This window comes from Vipera ursinii, assembly GCF_947247035.1.
Source record: "Vipera ursinii genome assembly, chromosome: 2".
Taxonomy (NCBI): domain Eukaryota; kingdom Metazoa; phylum Chordata; class Lepidosauria; order Squamata; family Viperidae; genus Vipera; species Vipera ursinii.
In genome coordinates, this window is record NC_139513.1 from 11,889,764 (window position 1) to 11,916,943 (window position 27,180).

The following is a 27,180-nucleotide window of genomic DNA, read 5'->3' on the forward strand; positions in this document are numbered from 1 at the left end:
GTCCACACGAAACACAATGCAAAACAAAAAAATTATTCACTGGCAGAACATGATCCCATGAAGTACTTTGCAATGGTTGCCTTCAGCAACCAGCACCGCCCACACATGCCCTTTTTCTAATTCAGTCCTCAAAGCGTGGCTTCTCAATGCCTTCTCCCCTTCCCCCAGAGTCACCCCACTGCCTCCCTCTGGCCTACTCTCCTGGCCTGTCTTCATTTGCGGGCGTCTCTCATGTCCTCCAGCTGTGCGTCCTCCGAGTCTGACCCAGCCTCCCCATACAGCTGCTTCTCATCCTGAGCATGAGTGGAAGGGCCAGGCTCCTCACTGGAATATAAATCTTGGAGCTCATCAGAGCCTTCCTCTGACTCCAATGGCTCCCCAGTTCCCCCCCTTCCTCCTCCTCAGATTGCCTGGATCATAGGCTGGCATGGAATCACAACAATGCCAGACAAAATTTACTGCATTCTTTGACAAAGTGACTAAAATACTGAACAGCGTAACTCTGTAGACCTAATATACCTTGACTTCAGTAAGGCATGTGACAAAGTAGGCCACAAACCACTTCTTCATAAGGTAAAAAAATGTTGAATAGACAGTGTCACTAGATGGATTCAGAACTCGCTGACCAACAGCACCCAACACGTAGTCCTTAACAGAATTATGTTATGCCTTAATCCAGCACCTTGGGAGCAAAACCCAATTTTTCTACATTGCTGTTTTCTCAAATAAACTTTTAAAAAATATATGATTATTCTCCAAACCAAGAGTTAACCAACATTACCTTAAAGGTAAAGGTTCCCCCGCACATGCGTGCTAGTCGTTTCCGACTCTAGGGGCCGGTGCTCATCTCCGTTTCAAAGCCGAAGAGCCAGCGCTTGTCCGAGGACGTCTCCGTGGTCATGTGGCCGGCATGACTAGACGCCAAAGGCGCACGGAACGCTGTTACCTTCCCACCGTAGTGGTCCCTATTTTTCTACTTGCATTTTTACGTGCTTTCGAACTGCTAGGTTGGCAGAAGCTGGGACGAGTAACAGGCGCTCACTCTGTTACGCGGCACTCAGGATTCGACCCGCCAAACTGCCGACCTTCTGATCATTACCTTGCATTACCTTACTCACCGTTTTAGTTGCAGCTAAGAGGTCTCTAGGTCACTTGTTAACTCTGTGACTCAAGTCCAGGGATGACCCTCACTTCTGTCCAGTTTGATTTCTCCTTAATCGATTGGCCCTTTATGCAGGAAGCTGCTTCTCCAAATGGGCCACGATTTCCTAATTCTCTACAATGGATTCCCGGCCAAAGGTTGGTGGGTCCAGATCCAAGAACGTCCCCCTACTCCTCTGTGGAGCTCACGGCCACATCCTCACTGGTTTCCTGCAAAGAGAAATGAAAAAGTCTCAGATGCGGAACATAATCTGTAAATGACCTGAAAGCGGGAAGAGAATATGGAATTATTTGTTGAGGATACAAAATAATGGAGACAGAATCGTGATTCAAGAAGATCTCGATGAGCTAAAATGGAAGAAACCAGCAAGATCAAGTCCAACAGGGACAAAGGCAGAGTTGTGGGTAGTAAAACTTAAAGGAAGACGATGGAGATCAGATGGGGCAGAGCATGTGTGAAAAGGGTTGCCCTTTCCAGACAAGTGTTTCAAAAATATGTACAATTAGGAAAGGCAGCCTTTTGCTCATCAGCTTGTTTTTTCTTTTTACCTGCTCACAAGAGCAGCCTCAAAACTTCCTTTGGAAAATATCCACCGAAAAGGGGCTGCCACATCACAGACTCTTCTGGGCAAAACAAGGAAAATGTAAAGTTTAGAAATTCAAAGTAGCCTGAAAACTAATCTAAAACTAACAAAAGCCTCCTTGGTGGAGCAGTGGGCTAATGCCTGCTTAAGTAACACCAGCTGCCTGCAATTAGTGCAGGTTCGCATCCCACCAGGTTCAAGGTTGACTCAGCCTTCCATCCTTCCGAGGTAGGTAAAATGAGGACCCAGATTGTTGGGGGCAATAAGCTGACTTTGTAATAATATTAGGGCGAAAGCCCTAATAAGCAGGCATATACATAGAATGAAGGCTATTGCTAAGCACATTGGTTTGTGCTTAGATTGTAAGCCGCCCTGAGTCTTCGGAGAAGGGCGGGATATAAAGGGGATTAAAAAAACCCCCAAAGCATTTTATTCTTCGCCTTTTAGACAGAGCACAAAGAAAGAGGATCCCTTTTGTGAGTTAGGACAGCATGAGCTCAATTTAACTAATTTAAACTGGGTTTCTTTACCCCCCCCCAAACCCTCCCCTCCCCGTTGCAACGAGGCCAGTCTGTGTTGAGCTCTCATTACAAATCTCAAGAAATCTCTTAAAGCTCCGCTCCCTCCATTTGTTCAGCCGCACGTGCGGGATATGCATACTCAAGAGACCTCGTGCTGAGACGGACCACAGAGAAGTCCTCTGGAGCAGCTTCCCAAAAGCTCCTTCCTGGATACACCCGGAGCCTCGGCCGGGCAAAGACGGCGCAGATCCAGCCCGGGGAGGGATCCCCCCCTTTGTCCCCCTGGAGGTAAGGGAGGGATCCGCTCCCTGCAGGCGACGCCAGAGCCGAATCTCCCCAAGGAAATCCCTGCAGGACGAAGAGGCGGATCCGCAGCTACCTTTCTGCTTGCGGGGAAAAGCTCTCCTGGCGGGAGGGGCGCCCCAAAGGCCGGAGGGAGGAGAGCAGCCAGGACTGCCCGGATCGCGATCCAGAAGCCTCTCCCGAGGGATCCAGCGCCGATCCTGCCAGGGCGAAGCGAGACGCGCGGAAAGAAGCGGAGATCCAGCGAGTGGGAGGACCGAGGCGTGGGCGGGGCTTCTGATCTCCTCCTGGGCTCCGCCTCCACCTGGAAGCCCCGCCCCTTCGCCGCCTCTTCTCCTTCCCCCCTCCCAGCCTGGATCACGTGCTCCCCCGATCCTCCGACGGGATCCCTTGCGGAGGTTTCCTCTGCCCATGGGAAGAGCGTCCCTCCCGGAGGGCTGGAAGCGGGGCTGCTCTTCCTGCTGCAGGGCTTGGGTGAGGCCGGGCAGCTGCCAGAGGAGCCGTGCCTGTTTTAGGCGTCCCCCGGGATCCTTTTCCAGAAAAGGTGGATCGATCTATTCCCCGCAAGGCAAATCGGTCGCTCTGTGACGTGGACGGTTTCTAAATTGGAGAATAGATAAATGAGAATAAAGCTGCGTCTCGATCTGGGTCAGGGCTGCCTGGACTGAACTTCCATCTCTCTCTGTCATTATGGGGCACTGAGTGTAGATTAATGGGGAAAAAAAAGAATTTCAACAACTGAAGAATCAGGCTGCTGCATAACAAAATTGACAAAAGTGAAGGCGGGGTGTGTGTGTGTGTGTGTGTGTCTGAATATTTTCCGAATGCACTGAATAATTAATAATAATAATAATAATAATAATAGTAATAGTAATAATAATAATAATTTAATTTGTATACCGCCCTTCTCCCGAAGGACTCAAGGCGGTGAACAGGGCAATAAATACTAAAATACAAAGATACAAAAATTAAGAAAAATTAAACATAATGCCCTATGCAATACAACAATAAATTACAATACATTAAAAACAATAATAAAACCCAAACCCATCAGAATGTATGTCCTAAGCAGTGCTTTTTTTTGTAAAAGAAAAAGGTGCCGGAACTCACACGTGTCATACAAACCCGCCTTGCCTACCCTACGAGGTTCCATCCAAAAAAGATGCCAGAACTCCGTTCTGAGCGTTCAATGAGAAAAAAAGCCCTGGTCCTAAGTAAGATGTGGTTCATTGAATCCCCGAGTGAGTTAGGCACCAGTAGGGAGCCACCAATGGCCCACTCTTAACAGCAGGGATCCATCCAAATCTCCAGGACAATTTCCCTAAACTTCATCCAGAATCTACACCTTGGAATTCAACCCTGGAAGTCCGAAGTCTCCAGCTAGAGAAGATGCAGTCAAAAGAACCAAGATGGTGGCTGTTTTGAAGGGCATCACATACACAGCTAAAAAGCAGCAGGGCTTTTGACTACAGAGTGTGGCACAATCGGACTCCCATTTTGACCCTTCCACCCCCCCCACGTGTTTTATTGTTTTTTTTAAAACATAAATCACATAATAGTTGCTTAACAGTGTGTTTGCTAGGTTTGCATTTGTAAAGAGGAATAATTAACGATTGGTTTCTATAATCCATACTCCACATATTCAAACAAATGTTTCTTTTTAAAAATATTTTCTCTGGTAGATCCCATCATCTATATTCTTAATTTTCACTTTTAATATTTTTCCTTTGACCGGTATCTTTCTTGACCAATGTGTTTTGCTGAATCAGAAAGTTTTTCCAATATTTTTTTTCAACCAATTATACAATTTGTTCCAGATTTCATAATAATCTGTTTCACTCTTATCCTTGAGTTCTAACGTCAACCTATCCGTTTCAGCACAGGATGAAATCTTATTACCTCTTCTTCTGAGGGTGTCTCATTATCTTTCTATCTCTGCCCAAAGACTAATCTTGCTGCTGTTAGCATGTGTAGTAATAGGTATAGGTAAAGGTTCCCCCGCACATGCGTGCTAGTCGTTTCCAACACTAGGGGCCGGTGCTCATCTCCGTTTCAAAGCCGAAGAGCCAGCGCTTGTCCAAGGATGACTCCGTGGTCATGTGGCCGGCATGACCAGACGCCAAAGGCGCACGGAATGCTGTTACCTTCCCACCGTAGCGGTCTTCATTTTTCTACTTGCATTTTTACGTGCTTTCGAATTGCTAGGTTGGCAGAAGCTGGGACAAGTAACAGGCGCTCACTTTGTTACCCGGCACTCGGGATTTGACCCGCCAAACTGCCAATCTTCTGATCGACAAGCTCAGCATCCTAGCCCACTGAGCCACCGCGTCCCTAGTATTTATTTATTTTATTGGATTTATATACCGCCCCTCTCCCAAAGGACTCGGGGCGGTGTACAGGGCAGTTAAAACATGGTATACAAAGTTAAAAAATAAATTAAATTAGGTTAAATTAGTAATAGGTATAGGGATCCTTTATTTATTATATTTGTCTTTGGTAGAAAGAGTTCTGGCTTTAACTCGATGCTCTGCATTAGTATCTCTTCTAACTACTGTTTTATCAAATGCCAAAAATTTTGTGCTTTTGAGCATTCCCACCACATACGGAAGTAGGTCCCTAGCGATTATTTGCATTTCCAACATTTCGGTGAGGTCTTTTTATCCATTTTAGCTAATCTCACGTAGGGGCGGGGAGGTGCCACCTATAGGACATCCTACATACGTTTTCTTTGTACGCAGTAGCTAATGGGAGCTTCCTATTCCTTTCCCATAATTCTTGCCACTTGTCTAAATCAATACCATAACCAAAGTTTTTACTCCAAATTAGCATTGTCTTTTACTTGCTCTTCCAATGTGACTTTTTTGAACTTCCTGAAAAGATCCCACTTGTTTATTTTGAACAATTTTAATAAGGATTATATTCACAGATCAAAGAAACTTGAAACAAATATCTGTGTGTGAATATATGAAAAAGAGGATGTGATAAAAAGAAAACCCTCCAAAAAAAGACAATAGGAAAAAGAAACATTCAATCTTTATCCTCAGCCAACATATATTCAACATCAACACTTTCTCATTAAATAAGCAACCGGATGCATCCTAATTCCACCCTCCCCCCACCCACCCCCTTTTTCTTCTCAGCTGAATCTTCAGTTCTCCTCACTGATCAACAAACAGAGAGTAAGAATTAACAAAAATGCCTGGGTGCCTTGAGTTAGGACTGTAGGCAATTTGTGACTGGAAATCCATTCCAAGCTGTGGCCAAATCTTTAGGACTACCTGTACTCTGCAAAACATTATACATACTCCCTACACATTTATAACTCTTCTGTGTAATCCCTCTGGCAAGTTACTAATGCGACTTTATGAGGAAAACATCCTCGCACTCTCAACACTTACGCCCTCATTGTGTACTCACTCCTAGTATTTGAGGTTACTTCACTGGAAAAAATATTTTCCCCACATCAAATATTTGTAGGTTTTCCCTTCTGGGTCTGTGTCATGTTCCTGGTAAACGTTAAGATGTGACTGTTGAAAAAAAGTGTTCACAACTAAGATTTATCTCTGCTATGGACTTTCTGGTGCATTTTTAGCTTTGATTTACAATGAAATTTTTTCTCGCACTCTGCACACTTATAAGGCTGCTCTCCTGTGTGACTTCTGGTGTGCATGCGAAGTGTTGAAGAATGGGGAAAACATTTCCCACACTCCAGACATTTATATGGTTTTTCTCCAGTGTGGATTCGCTGATGCTTCACAAGAGTATCTTTCCGTGAAAAACATTTATCACACTCTGAGCATTTGTACGGTTTCTCTCCTGTATGGATTCGGCTGTGATTTATAAGGGAACATGAATGAGCAAATGCTTTCCCACAGTCTAAACATTTGAAGTTTTTTTCCTCTGTGTGAATTTTTATATGGCTTTTAAGGGCTGATGTAGTGCTATAAAATCTTCCACATTCGTTGCATTGATGTGGCTTCTCCCCCGTGTGGGTTTTATGATGTGCGCAAAGCCCTCCCTTGTGTCCAAAACATTTTCCACATTCTAAGCATCTGTAGGGCTTCTCTCCAGTGTGGACCCTCTGATGGCTTCCAAGTTCTTGTTTTTGGGAAAAGCATTTCCCACACTCCCCACATTTGAATGGCTTCTCCCCTGTGTGGATTCTCTGATGAATCTGAAGTTGGCTTGGCGAAATAAAACTTTTCCCACATTCCATACATTTATAGGGTAGCAATCCTTTGTGCCGTTTCTGGTGTCTTTGAAATTCACAAGAATCCACAAATCGTCTCTCACATTCTGGGCATTCATAGGGTCTGTCTACAGTGTGACGTCTCTGATGTTGAAGCAGATTTGATTTTGTGGAAAAATATTTCCCACATTCGAGGCACTTTTCCTTTTTCTCCTCTCTGTGCGTTTTCTCATGACTACGAAGATCTGAACTCTGGGAGAAACATTTTCCACACTCAAAGCATTTGTAAGGTTTTATTCCCGTATGAATCCTCTCATGGGCCCAAAGACTTGAGTTCTGAGAAAAGCACTTCCCACATTGCCAACACTTGTAAGGTTTCTCCCCTGTGTGAATTCTCGCGTGGTTTCTGAGACTGGATTTTTCACGGAAAAAATTCCCACATTCCAGACACTGAAAAGCTTTCTCTCCGGTGTGGATTTTCTGATGTCTAAGAAGGTGTGACTTTCGACCAAAGGATAAGTTGCATTCCTCACATTCATAGGGTTTTTGGCTGGGGGGGCTTTTGGGATCTTTCGATTCTTTTCCAGAAAAGGATTTCTCACTCTCCAAACCTTGACTGGATCCGATTCCCACATGGACCTTCCTGTGGGTCAAAAGGAGGGACCAATGAACGAAGGATTTTCCACACTCTGAGCATTCATGGGTTCTTTCCTGGTTTTCCGGAGTGCTACCTGTGTCAGACGGAGGATCCAAGAGTTTCCCAGGCTCCATGCTTTCTGGCACTTGCTGCCTTGGGATGAATTTCTCCTCTCTGTTGATAGTTGGCTTCCAGGTAAATCTTTGGTCACAATCTTTCATCCGGTGTTAGAAAGAAAAAGAAAGGAAGAATATTATTTCCTTTTGAGAAATCACAAAAGCTTAGCCTTGTAAGGCACTATGAAGGTCTTCCAGTCCCACCCTCTGCCCAGGGAAGGGTCCTCAATATACATGAGAGAAAATCTCCAGTGATGGAGGCCCCACATCTCTAGGAGAGATGTCCTCAACTTATGACCACAGTTGGGACTGGAATTTTGGTCTTTCATGGAAGCAGAGGTTAGCTGAGAGGTCATGTGACCACTTCTCTCTACAAGTATAATCCCACACACTGGTTGCAATCATTAGTAACCTTGGGAGTTCTTCAGTGGAGGGAGGTCTACGGCCAGGGATAGGCAACCTTGGCTCTTTTATGACTCGTGGACTTCAACTCCCAGAATTCCTGAGCCAGCACGGCTCAGCTTGGAAACCTCTCCCTTTCCCCTCAGCATGGCTGTCTCAGGAATTCTGGGAGTTGAAGTCCACGAGTCATAAAAGAGCCAAGGTGGCCTACCCCTGGCCTAGGCAATGGTTGTGGGGGTGCCTCGGGGGTGGGGTTGGTCCTGGGGATCAGGCACAGGTCACCCATGAGTTGGGGGGTGCTGAGGTGGGATGTAAAGCTGCCCCCCCTCTAAAAGTGTGCACTCTGTCAGCCTGGCTATGCAAAAACAATCCTGATGCATAGCAATGCTGGGGTGGACCTGGGCCTTAAATAGAGGCCTAGGGGCCTCAGCCAGCTCCCACTGACCCCAGGACTGGACATCTGACCAGTGTCATCATTGTCACTGAGAAATGCAACTTCAAAGCCCAGACCGGAGGCCTTTGCAGCCTTGTGCCATTGTCTATGCCACATGTTTCATACATGTTTCCATGCAAGGTATCCCAAAGCATCTCTAAGCTTCTCCAGGAACCCGTCAACTCGCACGTGCCCTGTGACAGCATTCACATGGCCTCTCCTGCCCACTTCAGACAACCCCAGATTCCTCACTTGAGACTTTGTCTGCTTAATGACCCGTGAAACAGCTTAACAACTAGGCCCACAAGAGAAGGATTATAATATTTGAGCAAAACAGCCAAGTCACATCTCAATGACCGCTTCACGCAACGACCAAGATTCCGGTCTGAATTGTGCTAGTAAGTCCAGAATGAACTATAGGAATCAGGAAAAAAATAAGGCATCACGTAAGAGAAGGAAAGAGAATTGAGGCTAGTATAACCAAGCCACCCATTTCTAATTCCTTTTCTTCCTTCCTTCCTCCGAGTATGCACTTATGAGCTCCACGACTACTTGATCCTGACTTCCTGGTGAAATGTTTTGTATATTTTATAAAATCCTACAAAAGAAAGAAAAATATGGATCCAGAAAACTACAGATTAATCATGCTGGCATCAATACCTGGAAAGATTTCAATAAACATAGAGAGACCATGGGAAGAATTCCATGGATGAGAATCCTAAAGGGGAAAACAACTCAAGAAGCTTGGGAAATTTTGAAAAGTGAGATAATAAAGGCCCAGTCTAGTACAATACCAACAAATAAGAAAAATAACAGCTCTCAAAAGAAACCAGCATGGCTGCATAAAGAACTCTCTGATAAATTGAAGGATAAAAAGGACAAGTATAAGAATTGGAAAGAGGGGCACATAACTAAGTCAGAATATCAGCAAATAGCCTGTGCCTGCAAAGATGAAGTGAGGAAAGCTAAGGCTCAAAATGAACTAAGGCTTGCAACCAAAGTCAAAAATAACAAAAAATGCTTCTTTCAACATATGAAAAACAAGAAAAAAGTTAAGGAAATGATTGGTCAATTAGTGGGGGAAAGTGGCAAGAAGGTGACAAGCAATAGGGAGAAAGCAGAACTATTTAATTCGTTTTTTGCATCTGTCTTTACACAAAGGGAAAAAACAGTCCAACCTACCCAAACCAGTGCCATAAAAAACAGAATAGAAACGCAAGTTAAGATAGGCAAGAAAATGGTAAGTGAGCACCTGTCCAGCCTAGACGAGTTCAAATCACCAGGACCAGATGAATTACACCCCAAGGTTCTCAAGGAACTGGCAGACGTGATCTCAGAACCCCTGAACTATATTTTTCAAAGATCCTGGAGCACTGGGGAACTACCAGAGGACTGGAAGAGAGCTGATGTAGTTCCCATCTTCAAAAAAGGGAAAAAAATAGATCCAGGAAACTACAGACCTATCAGCCTGACCTCAATACCTGGGAAGATTCTGGAAAAGATAATCAAACAACAAATCAGCGAACACCTTGATGCAAACAAAGTCATCACTAAAAGTCAACATGGGTTTGTCAAAAACAGATCATGCCAGACAAATCTTAATACATTCTTTGACCAAGTGACAAAATTAGTGGACCAGAGAAATTTTGTAGATATAATTTACTTGGACTTCAGTAAGACTTTTGATAAAGTAGATCACAATCTACTACTTGATAAGATAGAAAAATGTGGGTTAGATAGCATCACCACCAGATGGATTCGTAGCTGGATGACAGGCCATACTCAGCATTTGGTCCTCAATGGAACTGCATCTACATGGAAGGAAGTGTGTAGTGGGGTGCCCCAGGGCTCTGTTCTGGGCCCAGTGCTCTTCAATATCTTCATTAATGATTTGGATGAGGTGATAGATGGGGAACTCATCAAATTTGCAGACGACACCAAGCTGGCAGGAATAGCCAATACTCCAGAAGATAGGCTTAAAATACAGGAAGATCTGAACAGACTCGAACACTGGGCGCTATCTAACAAAATGAAATTCAATGGTGAAAAAAGTAAGGTTCTACATTTAGGCAGGAAAAATCAAATGCACAGGTATAGTATAGGTGGTAGCTTGCTCAATAGTAGTAACTGTGAGAGGGATCTCGGAGTCCTAGTAGACAATCACTTCAATATGAGCCAGCAGTGTGCTGCAGCTGCCAAAAAAGCCAACACAGTGCTAGGCTGCATTAACAGAGGGATAGAATCAAGATCAAGTGAAGTACTAATACCACTTTACAATGCTTTGGTAAGGCCACACCTGGAATACTGCATCCAGTTTTGGTCACCACGATGTAAAAAAGATGACGAGACTCTAGAAAGGGTACAGAGAAGAGCAACAAAGGTGATTGGGGGACTGGAGGCTAAAACATATAGGGAACGGTTGCTGGAATTGGGTATGTGTAGTTTAACGAAGAGAAGGGTGAGGGGTGACATGACAGCAATGTTCCAATATCTCAGGGGCTGCCCCAAAGAAGAGGGAGTCAAGCTATTCTCCAAAGCACCTGAGAGCAGGACAAGAAGCAATGGATGGAAACTAGTCAAGGAGAGAAGCAACCTAGAACTAAGGAGAAACTTCCTGACAGTTAGAACAATTAACCAGTGGAAAAACCTGCCTCCAGAGGTGGTGAATGCTCCAACACTGGAGGTTTTTAAGAAGAGACTGGACAGGCATTTGCCTGAAATGGTATAAGGTTTCCTTCCTGAGCAGGGGGTTGGACTAGATGACCTCCAAGGTCCCTTCCAACTTCTTCTTCTTCTTCTTCTTTTTATTATTATTATTATTATTATTATTATTATTATTATTATTATATTATATTATTATTATTATATTATTACTTTTCTTTTCGACCCCAAACCACCCCAGTGATGCCCTCGACGTGATGTCCCGTTGCCTGGAGGCGGTTCGGGTCTGGATGGGGAGGAACAGACTCCAGCTCAACCCCGACAAGACTGAGTGGCTTTGCATATCTTCATCCCGGGTTTATTCGGATATTCCATCTCTAACTATGGGGGGTGAACTATTACCCCCCGTAGATAGGGCTCGCAACTTGGGGGTCCTCCTAGATTCACGGCTCACCTTGGAAGATCATATAGGAGCCGTGACTAGGGGGGCCTTTGCACAGGTTCGCCTGGTGCGTCAGTTGCGGCCCTATCTTAGCCGGGATGATCTGTGCACGGTCACTCATGCGCTCGTGTCCTCTCGTCTGGACTACTGCAACGCTCTCTACATGGGGCTGCCCTTGAGGACCACTCGGAAGCTCCAACTGGTACAGAATGCAGCCGCGAGAGTGGTGTTGGGAGTCTCCCGATACTCCCACGTTACACCTCTGCTCCGTGAGCTGCATTGGTTGCCAGTTGTCTTCCGGGTGAGATTCAAGGTACTGGTAACGGTATTCAAAGCACTCCATGGCATGGGGCCGGAGTACCTTAGGGAACATCTGCTGCCGGCATCAAGCTCCCTGCGCCCTGTGCGTTCCCACAGAGAGGGCCTCCTCAGGGTGCCACCGATCAGAGAGTGTCGATTGGTGGCCCCCAGGGGGAGATCCTTCTCTGTGGGCGCTCCGGAGCTGTGGAATCAGCTACCGGTAGAGCTCCGGATGGCGCCCGATCTTCGCTCCTTTCGCCGCGATCTCAAGACATTTTTGTTTGTACAAGCCGGCCTAGCCTGAGGGGGAGTGTTGGGGTTGTTTTATTTTTTGTTTTTTAATTGTTCTGGGGGTTTTTAGCGTTGTATTATATTGTTTTTAACTAGGGCAATTGTTTAATCTGTTTTTAATGTTTGTATTGGTTATTTTATTCTGCCCTGTGAACCGCCCTGAGTCCTCAGGGAGAAGGGCGGTATATAAATGTTATTAAATTAAATTAAATTAAATTATTATGATCCTAGAAAAGATAAACAATGGATCTGCGAATGTCTAGAAACAAAGCTATTACTAGAAGCCAACATGGCTTTGTCAAAAATAGATCATGGGCGAAAAAACCTATTACATTCTTGGACTAAGTGACAGAATTAGTAAAATGTGAGACACACAGCATCACCACCAGATGGATTCGTAACTGGCTGACCAAATGCGATCAACGTATAGTCCGTAATGGAACTAAATTATGCCTTCACCCACCACCCTGGGACCAAAATTCCAAATTCATTGCATTTTGTTTTGTCAAATCAATATTTAAAATCTATATGTTTATTCTTCAAACCAAGATCTAACCAAGATTTGTCAACTCACCTTTAAAGCTGCAGCTAAGAGGTCTCTAGGTCACTTGTTCCCGCTCTGAGTCAAGGCCAGGGATGACCCTCACTGCTGTCCAGTTTGATTTCTCCTTAATCGATTGGCCCTTTGTGCAGGAAGCTGCTTCTCCAAATGGGCCACGATTTCCTAATTCTCTAGAATGGATTCCTGGCCAAAGGTTGGTGGGTCCCGATCCAAGAACGCCCCCATAATCCTCTGTGGAGCTCACGGCCACATCCTCACTGGTTTCCTGCAAAGAGAAATGAAAAAGGCTGAGATGCGGAACGTAATCTGTAAATGACCTGAAAGCGGGAGGAGAATATGGAATTATTTGTTGAGGATACAAAATAATGGAGACAGAATCGTGATTCAAGAAGATCTCGATGAGCTAAAATGGAAGCAACTAGCAAAATCAAGTCCAACAGGGATCGAGGCAGAGTTGTGGGTAGTAAAACTCAAAGGAAGACGATGGAGATCAGATGGGGCAGAGCATGTGTGAAAAGGGTTGCCCTTTCCAGACAAGTGTTTCAAAAATATGTACAATTAGGAAAGGCAGCCTTTTGCTCATCAGCTTGTTTTTTGTTTTTTTTACCTGCTCACAAGAGCAGCCTCAAAACTTCCTTTGGAATATATCCACCGAAAAGGGGCTGCCACATCACAGACTCTTCTGGGCAAAACAAGGAAAATGTAAAGTTTAGAAATTCAAAGTAGCCTGAAAACTAATCTAAAACTAACAAAAACCTCCTTGGTGGAGCAGTGGGCTAATGCCTGCTTAAGTAACACCAGCTGCCTGCAATTAGTGCAGGTTCGCATCCCACCAGGTTCAAGGTTGACTCAGCCTTCCATCCTTCCGAGGTAGGTAAAATGAGGACCCAGATTGTTGGGGGCAATAAGCTGACTTTGTAATAATGCCGTTTGGGGTGTGTGTGAAAGCCCTAATAAGCAGGCATATACATAGAATGAAGGCTACTGCTAAGCTTGTAAGCCGCCCTGAGTCTTCGGAGAAGGGCGGGATATAAAGGGGATTAAAAAAACCCCCAAAGCATTTTATTTTTCGCCTTTTAGACAGAGCACAAAGAAAGAGGATCCCTTTTGTGAGTTAGGACAGCATGAGCTCAATTTAACTAATTTAAACTGGGTTTCTTTACCCCCCACAAAACCTCCCCTCCCCGTTGCAACGATGCCAGTCTGTGTTGAGCTCTCATTACAAATCTCAAGAAATCTCTTAAAGCTCCGCTCACTCCATTTGTTCAGCCGCACGTGCGGGATATGCATACTCAAGAGACCTCGTGCTGAGACGGACCACAGAGAAGTCCTCTGGAGCAGCTTCCCAAAAGCTCCTTCCTGGATCCACCCGGAGCCTCGGCCGGGCAAAGACGGCGCAGATCCAGCCCGGGGAGGGATCCCCCTTTGCCCCCCTGGAGGGGAGGGAGGGATCCGCTCCCTGCAGGCGACGCCAGAGCCGAATCTCCCCAAAGGAAATCCCTGCAGGACGAAGAGGCGGATCCGCAGCTACCTTTCTGCTTGCGGGGAAAAGCTCTCCTGGCGGGAGGGGCGCCCCGAAGGCCGGAGGGAGGAGAGCAGCCAGGACTGCCCGGATCGGGATCCAGAAGCCTCTCTCGAGGGATCCAGCGCTGATCCTTCCAGGGCAAAGCGAGACGCGCGGAGAGAAGCGGAGATCCAGCGAGTGGGAGGACCGAGGCGTGGGCGGGGCTTCTGATCTCCTCCTGGGCTCCGCCTCCACCTGGAAGCCCCGCCCCTTCACCGCCTCTTCTCCTTCCCCCCTCCCAGCCTGGATCACGTGCTCCGAAACCTGCCCTGATCCTCCGACGGGATCCCTTGCGGAGGTTTCCTCTGCCCATGGGAAGAGCGTCCCTCCCGGAGGGCTGGAAGCGGGGCTGCTCTTCCTGCTGCAGGGCTTGGGTGAGGCCGGGCAGCTGCCAGAGGAGCCGTGCCTGTTTTAGGCGTCCCCCGGGATCCTTTTCCAGAAAAGGTGGATCGATCTATTCCCCGCAAGGCAAATCGGTCGCTCTGTGACGTGGACGGTTTCTAAATTGGAGAATAGATAAATGAGAATAAAGCTGCGTCTCGATCTGGGTCAGGGCTGCCTTAACTGAACTTCCATCTCTCTCTGTCATTATGGGGCACTGAGTGTAGATTAATGGGGGAAAAAGAATTTCAACAACTGAAGAATCAGGCTGCTGCATAACAAAATTGACAATAGTGAAGGCGGTGTGTGTGTGTGTGTGTCTGAATATTTTCCGAATGCACTGAATAATTAATAATAATAATAATAATAATAATAATAATAATAATAATAGTAATAATAATAATAATTTAATTTGTATACCGCCCTTCTCCCGAAGGACTCAAGGCGGTGAACAGGGCAATAAATACTAAAATACAAAGATACAAAAATTAAGAAAAATTAAACATAATGCCCTATGCAATACAACAATAAATTACAATACATTAAAAACAATAATAAAACCCAAACCCATCAGAATGTATGTCCTAAGCAGTGCTTTTTTTGTAAAAGAAAAAGGTGCCGGAACTCACACGTGTCATACAAACCCGCCTTGCCTACCCTACAAGGTTCCATCCAAAAAAGATGCCAGAACTCCGTTCTGAGCGTTCAATGAGAAAAAAAGCCCTGGTCCTAAGTAAGATGTGGTTCATTGAATCCCCGAGTGAGTTAGGCACCTGTAGGGAGCCACCAATGGCCCACTCTTAACAGCAGGGATCCATCCAAATCTCCAGGACAATTTCCCTAAACTTCATCCAGAATCTACACCTTGGAATTCAACCCTGGAAGTCCGAAGTCTCCAGCTAGAGAAGATGCAGTCAAAAGAACCAAGATGGTGGCTGTTTTGAAGGGCATCACATACACAGCTAAAAAGCAGCAGGGCTTTTGACTACAGAATGTGGCACAATCGGACTCCCATTTTGACCCTTCCACCCCCCCCCACGTGTTTTATTGTTTTTTAAAAACATAAATCACATAATAGTTGCTTAACAGTGTGTTTGCTAGGTTTGCATTTGTAAAGAGGAATAATTAACGATTGGTTTCTATAATCCATACTCCACATATTCAAACAAATGTTTCTTTTTAAAAATATTTTCTCTGGTAGTTCCCATCATCTATATTCTTAATTTTCACTTTTAATATTTTTCCTTTGACCAGTATCTTTCTTGATCAATGTGTTTTGCTGAATCAGAAAGTTTTTCCAATATTTTTTTCCAACCAATTATACAATTTGTTCCAGATTTCATAATAATCTGTTTCACTCTTATCCTTGAGTTCTAACGTCAACCTATCCATTTCAGCACAGGATGAAATCTTATTACCTCTTCTTCTGAGGATGTCTCATTATCTTTCTATCTCTGTCCAAAGACTAATCTTGCTGCTGTTAGCATGTGTAGTGATAGGTATAGGTAAAGGTTCCCCCGCACATGCGTGCTAGTCGTTTCCAAGGGGCCGGTGCTCATCTCCGTTTCAAAGCCATAGAGCCAGCGCTTGTCCGAGGACATCTCCATGGTCATGTGGCCGGCATGACCAGACACCAGACACCAAAGGCGCACGGAACTCTGTTACCTTCCCACCGTAGTGGTCCCTATTTTTCTACTTGCATTTTTATGTGCTTTCAAACTGCTAGGTTGGCAGAAGCTGGGACGAGTAACAAGCGCTCTCTCTGTTATGCGGCACTCGGGATTTGACCCGCCAAACTGCCGATCTTCTGATCGACAAGCTCAGCGTCCTAACCCACTGAGCCACCGCGTCCCTAGTATTTATTTATTTATTTTATTGGATTTATATACCGCCCCTCTCCCAAAGGACTCGGGGTGGTGTACAGGGCAGTTAAAACATGGTATACAAAGTTAAAAAATAAATTAAATTAGGTTAAATTAGTAATAGGTATAGGGATCCTTTATTTATTATATGTGTACAGAGTGGGCTTGAGATAACATGCAAGAAACAAGATCTTAAATTAGAAAGATAAGCTTATGGAATGCAGGAAACTGGATCATATATTAATCCTTGTGTTAATTGAAAGGGATAAGCAATAGATAAGGAAAAACAACCAATTTCGGGATGGCATGTAAACTGTTAATGCTTAACTGCTAAAGCTATTGTTTAAGACATACATATATGAGTGAATGTCAACCAATAAAGAACACAGCTGCTCAAGATTCGTGAGAGTCTCCTTTCATATTACATATCATTAAATAAGCAACGGATGCATCCTAATTCCACCCTCCCCCCACCCACCCCCTTTTTCTCCTCAGCTGAATCTTCAGTTCTCCTCACCGATCAAGAGAATTAACAAAAATGCCTGGGTGCCTTGAGTTAGGACTGTAACCAATTTGTGACTGGAAATCCATTCCAATCTTTAGGACTACCTGTACTCTGCAAAACATTACACATACTCCCCACACATTTATAACTCTTCTGTATAATCCCTCTGGCAAGTTAATAATGCGACTTTCTGAGGAAAACATCCTCACATTCCCAACACTTACGCCCTTTTGCCTCAGTGTGTACTGTCTCCTAGTATTTGAGGTTGCTTCACTAGAAAAAATATTTTTCCCACATCAATCATATGTAGGTTTTCCCTGCTGGGACTGTGTCATGTTCCTGGTAAACGTTAAGATGTGACTGTTGAAAAAAAATGTTCACAATTGAGGAGATTTATCTCTGCTATGAACTTTCTGGTGCATTTTTAGCTTTGATTTACAATGAAATTTTTTCTCGCACTCTGCACACTTATAAGGCTGCTCTCCTGTGTGATTTCTGGTGTGCATGCGAAGTGTTGAAGAATGGGGAAAACATTTCCCACACTCCAGACATTTATATGGTTTTTCTCCAGTGTGGATTCGCTGATGCATCACAAGAGTATCATTCCTTGAAAAACATTTATCACACACTGAGCATTTGTACGGTTTCTCTCCTGTATGGATTCGGCTGTGGCTTATAAGAGAAGATGAATAAGCAAATGCTTTTCCACAGTCTAAACATTTGAAGTTTTTTTCCTCTGTGTGAATTTTCACATGGCTTTTAAGGGATGATGCAGTGCTATAAAATCTTCCACATTCGTTGCATTGATGTGGCTTCTCCCCCGTGTGGGTTTTATGATGTGCCCAAAGGCCTCCCTTATGTCCAAAACATTTTCCACATTCAACGCATTTGTACGGCTTCTCTCCCGTGTGGAACCTCTGATGGCTTCCAAGGTGTTGTTTTTGGGAAAAGCATTTTCCACACTCCCCACATTTGAATGGCTTCTCCCCTGTGTGGATTCTCTGATGAATCTGAAGATGGGCTGGTGAAATAAAACTTTTCCCACATTCCATACATTTATAGGGTAGCTCTCCTTTGTGCCATTTCTGGTGTGTCTGAAGTTCACAAGAAAACATAAATCGTCTCTCACATTCTGGGCATTCATAGGTTTTTTCTCCAGTGTGAAGTCTCTGATGTTGCACCAGATTTGATTTTGTGGAAAAATATTTCCCACATTCGAGACACTTTTCGTTTTTCTCCCCTCTGTGTGTTTTCTCATGTCTCCGAAGACCTGAACTATGGGTGAAAGATTTTCCACACTCAAAGCATTTGTAAGAGTTTACTCCTGCATGAATCTTCTCATGGACCCAAAGATTTGCATTCTGAGAAAAGCTCTTCCCACATTGCCAACACTTGTAAGGTTTCTCCCCTGTGTGAATTCTCTCGTGAATTTTGAGGATGCCTTTTCTACGGAAAAAAATACCACATTCAAGACACTGATAAGTTTTCTCTGCAGTGTGGATTTTCTGATGTCTAAGAAGTTGTGACTTTTGAGCAAAGCATATGTCACATTCTATACATTGATAGGGACTTTGGCTGGGGTGGCTTCTGAGATCTTTGGTGTCTGTTCCAGAGAAGGATTTCTCACCCTCCAATCCTTGACTGGATTCGTTTCCCCCATGCACCTTCCTGTGGGTCAAAAGGAGGGACCTGCGAGCAAAGGATTTCCCACACTCTGAGCATTCATGGCTTCTTTTGTGGTTTTCCGGAGTGCTGCTTGTGTCTGACGGAGGATCCAAGCGTTTCCCAGGCTCCATCCTGTATTTCTGTTGACGGTTAGCTTGCAGATAAATCTTTGGAAACGATATTTTATTTCTGTGGGGGGAAAAACAGAAATGAAGAATAATATTTCCTTTTGAGAAAAGTAGAGAATCACAGGCTACTCATCTTGAAAGGCAGTGTTCCATAGTGTTGCTAAGCAACGTGTCCCAAAGCATCTCTGAGCTTCTCCAGGACCCCTTCAAGTCCAATGCGGCCTGTGCCAGGGCCTCTCCTGCCCACTTTAGACAACCCTTATCTGGAATTGTGTCTACTTGTGAAGTAGCTTAACAACCACAAAAATGAATGCAGGACTGCAGGCCTTGAGCAAAGTGGTCATAGGATACCTCACAATGAACACTTCTCTCAGAAGCTGAGATTCCAGACTGAATTGTGGACATAATATAAGGAGGTCTTAGAGGGAATCCCCCAAAATTAAGGCACTGCATAGGGAAAAGAAGAGGCACCATGGACTGGTGCTGTGGAGAGGTTATTCCATAGCCCGAAGGGGTATGGTTTTGCGTGCTTCCTGCATCCCGCAGATAGGGCTTGGCTTGTTTGTGCGGCCCAGTTTCTGGCATTCTGTGGCCTGTGCCAGCCCAGAGACTGGGGGCTGGGAAACCCTGGGGTAGGCAACCTTGGCTCTTTTGTGACTCGTGGACTTCAACTCCCAGAATTCCTGAGCCAGCCATGCTGAGGGGATAGGGAGAGGTTTCCAAGGTGAGACGTGCTGGCTCAGGAATTCTGGGACTTGAAGTCCACGAGTCATAAAAGAGCCAAGGTGGCCTATCCCTGCCCTGGGGTAAGCAACCCATTTCTTATTCCCTTTTCTTTTTCTGATTTTTACATGATGATGGCTTGACCCTCACTTCTTTGCCACCCATTTTATAGGTTTTATAAAATACTACAAACAGGGGGAAAATGGATACGGAAAATTATAGACCAATCGGTCTGACATCAATATTTGGGAAGATCCTGAAAAAAATAATCAAGCAAGGAATCTGTGAACAGCTAGAAACCAGAAAAGCAGTTAACAGAAGCCAAGACGGGTTTGTCAAAAGCAGATCACACCAGACAAAACGTACTGTATTCTTTGACATAGTGACCGAAATAGTGAACAGCGTAACTCTGTACACTTAATATGCCTTGACTTCAGTAAGGCATGTGACAAAGTAGGCCACAAACCACTTCTTCATAAGGTAAAAAAATGTTGGCTAGACAGCGTCACTAGATGGATTCAGAACTCGCTGACCAACATTCAACACGTAGACCTTAACAGAATTACGTTATGCCTTTATCCAGTACCTTGGGAGCAAAACCCAATTTTTATACATTGCTCTTTTCTCAAATAAACCTTTAAAAAATATATGATTATTCTCCAAACCAAGAGTTAACCAACATTTCTTTACTCACCGTTATAGTTGCAGCTAAGAAGTCTCTGAGTGACTTATTCCCCCTCTGACTCAAGGCCAGGGATGACCGTCACTGCTGACCAGTTTGATTTCTCCTTAATCGATTGGCCCATTATGCAGGAAGCTGCTTCTCCAAAGGGGCCACGATTTCCAAATTCTCTAGAATGGAGTCTGGATAAAGGTTGGTGGGTCTCGATCCAAAAACGTCCCTTCTCCTCTGTAGAGCTCATGCCACATCCTCACTGGTCTCCTGCAAAGAGAAATGCAAAAGGCTCAGATGCCGACAGTAATGCTGAACATAATCTATAAATGACCTGTTTTGTTTTGCTGAAAATAAAATGTATTGTAAAACTTTTCAATAAAAAAAAATATAAATGACCTGGATTTGGGAAGAGAAAATAGGATTATTTGTTACTGATACAAAATAATGGGGATAAAATCCTGATTCAAAATCTTGATGGGCCAAAATGGAAGAAACAGCAAGATGAAGTCCAACAGGGACCGATGCAGAGTGGTGAGTAGGAAAATGGGGCAGAACATTTTCCTCGCTCCTTCATTTTGGAGGTTTGAAGGCCACAAAAATTCCAGGTAGGCGTTTTCAAAAATATTTACAATTGTGAAAGGCAGCCTTTTAGCCATCAGCTTATCTTATCGTCTGCTCACAAGAACAGCCCCAAAACTTTCTTTGTGGTTTGTAAAACATCCCCCAAGAAGGGGCTGCCACATCACAGCTTTTTTTTAGGGCAAAACAAGAAAAATATAAAGTTTACCAATTCGACTGATTTTTTTTAAAGCAGAAGCAAAGTAAATATTAGCATCAAAACAAAACCTCCTCCATGACACATATTCCAATGGGCGTCTGTGTCACGGATTCCCCTGCCCATGGGAAGAGTGTCCTCTGTGTTTTAAAAACATAAGCATAGTATAGATTAGCCTCACAAAGAAAGAGGATCCCTTTTGTGGTTTAGGACAACATGAGCACAATTCAAGTAATTTAAACTGGTTTTCTTTCCCCCAAACCCTCCCCTCCCCGTTTCGATGAGGCCAGTGTGTTGAGATCACATTACAAATCTCAGCAAATCTTTTAAAGCTCCGTTTACTCCATTTGTTCAGCCGCAACTTAGGGGATATGCATGCTCAGAGATCTCCTACTCTGACGGACCAGAGAGAGACCTCCGAAAGCAACTGCAGCAAAGCTCCTCCCACGATCCACCCGGAACCCCGCGGGGAGGCTCGGCCGGGCGAGGAGGGGGCAGATCCAGCCCGGGGAGGGATCCCCCTTTGCCACCCTGGAGGGAAGGGAGGGATCCGCTCCTTGCAGGCGACGCCAGAGCCGAATCTCCCCAAGGAAATCCCTGCAGGACGAAGAGGCGGATCCCCAGCTACCTTTCTGCTTGCGGGGAAAAGCTCTCCTGGCGGGAGGGGCGCCCCGAAGGCCGGAGGGAGGAGAGCAGCCAAACCTGCCCGGAGAGGGATCCAGAAGCCCCTCCCGAGAGATCCGGCGCCGATCCTTCCAGGGCAAAGCGAGACGCGCGGAGGGGAAGCGGAGATCCAGCGAGTGGGAGGACCGAGGCGTGGGCGGGGCTTCTGATCTCCTCCTGGGCTCCGCCTCCACCTGGAAGCCCCGCCCCTTGGCCGCCTCTTCTCCTTCCCCCCTCCCAGCCTGGATCACGTGCTCCGAAACCTGCCCTGATCCTCCGACGGGATCCCTTGCGGAGGTTTCCTCTGCCCATGGGAAGAGCGTCCCTCCCGGAGGGCTGGAAGCGGGGCTGCTCTTCCTGCTGCAGGGCTTGGGTGAGGCCGGGCAGCTGCCAGAGGAGCCGTGCCTGTTTTAGGCGTCCCCCGGGATCCTTTTCCAGAAAAGGTGGATCGATCTATTCCCCGCAAGGCAAATCGGTCGCTCTGTGACGTGGACGGTTTCTAAATTGGAGAATAGATAAATGAGGATAAAGCTGCGTCTCGATCTGGGTCAGGGCTGCCTGGACTGAACTTGCTCCCTCCAGCTGTGCCGGAGCTCTTGGCTGAAAGGGGGGACCGATCCAAGCTCAGCCGCTCTCCCCGGATCTAGGAAGGGAAGAGATCCCCGCGGGAGGGACCAGGAACAAGGAAGCCCCCTTTGCGGGCAGAAGGAGCCGAAAGCTCACAAATGCAGAGGGTGGGTGAGTGGAGGAATCGGCAGCGTGAAACCTGGCAGGACGGCCCCTTTTTTCCTAGTTTCGGTTGACCTTCCAGGACTGGATCTTCTTCCCAAAGAGCCTTAAATCCGCAAAGGGAAAGAGACCCCATAAGACCTGAGAAGCATCAGGCGACCAGGCGCCTCTGGGGAAACCAGGTGTCGGGATCAAGGTGCTCCCACAGGGTGGGGGTGGGAAGATGCCAGGAGGCCCATGAAGTAGCCAATAGGAGTCGGGGAGATCCCAGCTTCTGAGCACAACAGCCATTACAGTTCCTTCAGAAGAGATTCAGACCCCCTTCGCTTTTGACACTTTCCTTAGGCTGCAGCCATCCAAGCTGACTAAGACTGAGAGAGCATTTGCAAGGAAGAAGGGCGCAAAATCCCCCAATCCAGGGGATCAACCATGACTCTAACCCCGATGACTTAGCAGCGTCAAGTCATCCCGTCCCGCAATCCAGGTACGCAAAGCTTGTCGCGTCACACCCCAAAAATCACTCGATGATGCCAAAGGTGCTTCCACAAAGCCCCGAGTGAAGGCTCTGAATACTTTTGCCAGTGTGATATTTCAGGTTTTTTTTCTTTTAAACAATATGCAGACGTTTCTAAAATTCGGTTTTCACTTTGTCGTTAGAGGACACTGAGTGTAGATTAATGAGAAAAAAGAATTTCAACAACTGTAGAATCAGGCTGCTGCATAACAAAATTGACAAAAGTGAAGGGGGTCTGAATATATTTTTTTAAGTATGCTTTATTATTTTTTTCAACATAATCACCTTAATATTCGGTAGTGCATTTTCTGGGTTTACATTTAACAAACATTCACTAACAACCAAATTCTATAATCTATAATCCACAAAACTTTACTTGATATCCTCTTTTCCCCATAGTGTTACCAACCTTAATACAATTCTTATTGTTTTAGTAGATAATTAAGTATTAAAGTTTTCTAATATTTCTACAGTTAATAATCACATCAATATAATATTCCTTTTCTATCTAGTCATTCTGGTTGTCTCATCATATATCCTGTTTACAGTTCTTGTTTACATTTGTTTTTCCCACAATCTTCTAAACTTTTTTACTGGTTAAGATTTTCTCAGAGTTAATTACATTTAAATATTTAAATATATTTTTTCTCATGTAAACCAAACCAACACTTTTACCTTTAAGGAGTAAGTAAAACTAAAAAGAGAAAGAATAAGACTAAAATAAAAAAATAGTATACTACTTAATATCCCTATTTCCTATAAGCTAACACATATTTATTTCCAAAAAACTTTTGTTCTTTTTTACCATAACTGAAAATGAAATTTAATCTTGAAATATTCCATTTAGTGAAACTAATCCTCTAGTTTTTATCTCTTAGTCAAAACACTTTTTAAATCCATTTATAATTTTCTTAACAGTCAATCACCTTTAGATATCTAAAACGTTTCCTTTATATAGGCCATTCCAACTCTTTTATATTACTCATATCCAAAAATAAAATAAAAAAGCGAAAGAAAAAGAAAGTGCTATGTTACTTGAGGGTCTCTTCAAATTCACATCCAAAATTTCCCTGTTTTCTTTAACCATTCTCAAATAAGTGTTTCTTTTTTAATATTCTCTGGTAGGCCCCATCATCTATGTTCTTAATTTTCACTTTAGCCTTTTTCTTTTGCCCAATGTCTTTCTTAATATGTTCTGCTGGGTCAAAAAATCTTTCCCTATTCTTATAGGTGTTACTGTAGATATAAAAAGTAAGTCAAGTGAGGTATCTTTCTTAGAAGCATTTGCCCACTCATTTTGGTTGAAAATCTTTTTCCTTCTTTTTCTCTCTGCTTCTCTTGTCATGTTTTGTCTCTCCAATTCTGTTGTTTTCCCTGGCATCTCTGCAGTCCGTTTTATCCAGTCTTCTTTCTTATCCTCAGGTTTATTTTGTGGTGTTGAAATATAGATTGTCTTTTCCAAGTCCAATATTTCTTGCAAGTTTTTTCCCCACTTGGATTAAATCATACTTTGTTTTGTAGAATTCCATCTTTAAGTCTCTCTCCTTGAATTGATGTTCAGATATCTGTTTTATCTGTTCCTTCTCTGTTGTATTTTCCTGGGCTTTTTTCTTGTTGTAAAGTTGAGCTGGAGATGACTTGGTTTATATTTTCAAAGTTACTTTGGATTTCTTTGTGGTTTGAAATCATTATTTGAATTAGTTGCAACATATCATATGTCTCCTCTTGAAAAGTATTTTTTTATAAGTTCTTTTTTTCCTTCCGTAAAGTTTGTAAGTCTCACTTTATCTACAGGCCAGATTATTTTCTTTTTTGTCACAGCAGTTGTCTATTCTTAAAGCTTTGAAGGTCACAGCAAGCGATTACGTAGTTTTTTCCACATTTTACCAAGTCCTGAATGAAAGCCAGAGTTGTCATAGTCTTTATCCACCAGTAGATGTCAGCACTGCTTTATTTTTCAGATTTTGGTCCTCCATAAAAGGTTTAATTCACTGCTTCCTTTAGCAAAAGGGTGGGACAAAAATCTCCAAAGAGCTGAACTCTGATAAAAAGAAAACCCTCCAAAAAAGACAAGAGGAAAAGGAAACTTGTGTTCTTTATCCTCAGCCAGCATATATTCAACATCAACACTTTACCACTAAATAAGCAACCTGATGCATCCTAATTGCACCCTCCCCCCCACCCCCATTTTCTCCTTTTTGAATCTTCAGTTCTCTTCACGGATCCACAAACGGCTAGTAAGAATTAACAAAAATCCCTGGGTGCCTTGAGTTAGGATTGTAAATAATTTATGACTGGAAATCCATTCCAAATTTTGGCCAAAACTTTAAGACTACTTGTACTCTGCAAAACATTATACATACTCCCCACACATTTATAACTCTTCTGTGTAATCCCTCTGGCAAGTTAGTAATGAGACTTTGTGAGGAAAACATCCTCACACTCACAACTTACGCCCTTTTGCCTCATTGTGTACTCTCTCCTAGTATTTGAGGTTGCTTCACTAGAAAAAATATTTTCCCACATCAATAATATGTAGGTTTTCCCTGCTGGTACTGTGTCATGTTCCTGGTAAATGTTAAGATGTGACTGTTGAAAAAAAATGTTCACAATTGAGGAGATTTATCTCTGGTATGGACTTTCTGGTGCATTTTTAGCTTTGATTTACAATGAAATTTTTTCTCGCACTCTGCACTTCTAAGGCTGCTCTTCTGTGTGACTTCTGGTGTGCCTGCGAAGTTTGGAAGAATGGGGAAAACATTTCCCACACTCCAGACATTTATATGGTTTTTCTCCAGTGTGCATTCGCTGATGCATCACAAGATTATCTTTCCTTGAAAAACACTTATCACACTCTGAGCATTTGTGAGGTTTTTCTCCTGTATGGATTCGGCTGTGATTTATAAGGTAAGATGAATGAGCAAATGTTCTCCCACAGTCTAAACACTTGAAGTTTTTTTCCCCAGTGTGAATTTTCAGATGGCCTTTAAGGGATGATGCAGTGCTATAAAATCTTCCACATTCGTTGCATTGATGTGGCTTCTCCCCCGTGTGGGTTTTATGATGTGCCCAAAGGCCTCCCTTGTGTCCAAAACATTTTCCACATTCTACGCATCTGTACGGCTTTTCTCCTGTGTGGAACCTCTGATGGCATCCAAGGTGTTGTTTTCGGGAAAAGCATTTCCCACACTCCCCACATTTGAATGGCTTCTCCCCTGTGTGGATTCTCTGATGAATCTGAAGATGGGCTGGTGTAATAAAACTTTTCCCACACTCCCCACATTTATAGGGTAGCTCTCCTTTGTGCCATTTCTGGTGTGTCTGAAGTTGAGAAGAAAACCTAAATCGTCTCTCACATTCTGGGCATTCAAAGGGTTTTTCTCCAGTGTGAAGTCTCTGATGTTGCACCAGATATGATTTCGTGGAAAAATATTTCCCACATTCGAGACACTTTTCGTTTTTCTCTCCTGTGTGTGTTTTCGCATGTCTCCGAAGTGATGTACTCTCAGTGAAATCTTTTCCACACTCAAAGCATTTGTAAGGTTTTATTCCCGCATGAATCTTCTCATGGGACGAAAGACTTGAGTTGTGAGAAAAGCTCTTCCCACATTGCCAACACTTGTAAGGTTTCTCCCCTGTGTGAATTCTCTCGTGGATTTTGAGGTTGGCTTTTTTACAGAAAAATTTACCACATTCAAGACACTGATAAGGTTTTTCTGCAGTGTGGATTTTCTGATGTCTAAGAAATTGTGACTTTTGAGCAAAGCATATGTCACATTCTATACATTTATAGGGACTTTGGCTGGGGTGGCTTCTGAGATCTTTGGTGTCTGTTCCAGAGAAGGATTTCTCACCCTCCAATCCTTGACTGGATCCGCTTCCCACATGCACCCTCCTGTGGGTCAAAAAGAGGGACCTGCGAGCAAAGGATTTCCCACACTCTGAGCATTCATGGCTTCTTTTGTGGTTTTCCGGAGTGCTGTTTGAGTCTGACGGGGGATCCAAGAGTTTCCCAGGCTCCATCTTGTATTTCTGTTGACAGTTAGCTTGTAGATAAATCTTTGGAAACGATATTTTATTTCTGTGGGGGGGAAAATAGAAATGAAGAATAATATTTCCTTTTGAGAAAAGTAGAGAATCACAGGCTACTCATCTTGAAAGGGACCACGAAGGTCTTCCAGTCTGACCCTCTGCAGTACACCCCAGATCAAATCTCCACTGATTTTGTCCCCCCACATCTCTCAGACACAACCTCTTCTGCTCTTCACTCTCTCTACCTTTTCCTCCTTGGCTCTTGTCCTACGACAAAGCGAAATAGAAGCTCCAAAGCTAGAGGTACTCCTCAATTTATGAATACAATTGGGGCTGCAATCTCGGTTGTTCAGTGAAGCAG

General features: G+C 44.1%; 1 protein-coding gene and 1 long non-coding RNA gene across 2 annotated transcripts in view; both read right to left on the reverse strand.

Moving 5' to 3' along the window:
* LOC310636521 (uncharacterized protein) overlaps positions 1-12,634 on the reverse strand; it is a 194,046-nt gene extending 181,412 nt beyond the window's left edge. The window contains exon 1 of the mRNA XM_083356445.1: positions 12,615-12,634. The gene's annotated coding sequence lies outside the window, so the exon portion shown is untranslated. The remainder of the gene's footprint in view (positions 1-12,614) is intronic.
* A 4,397-nt stretch (positions 12,635-17,031) lies between these two features.
* On the reverse strand, positions 17,032-21,627 carry LOC310633853. Its single transcript, XR_014491101.1, has 3 exons — positions 21,510-21,627; positions 20,125-20,373; positions 17,032-18,768 (listed from the first exon to the last, which is right to left on the reverse strand). It is a non-coding gene; the product is annotated as an uncharacterized lncRNA (long non-coding RNA).
* Between the last annotated feature and the right edge of the window lie 5,553 nt (positions 21,628-27,180).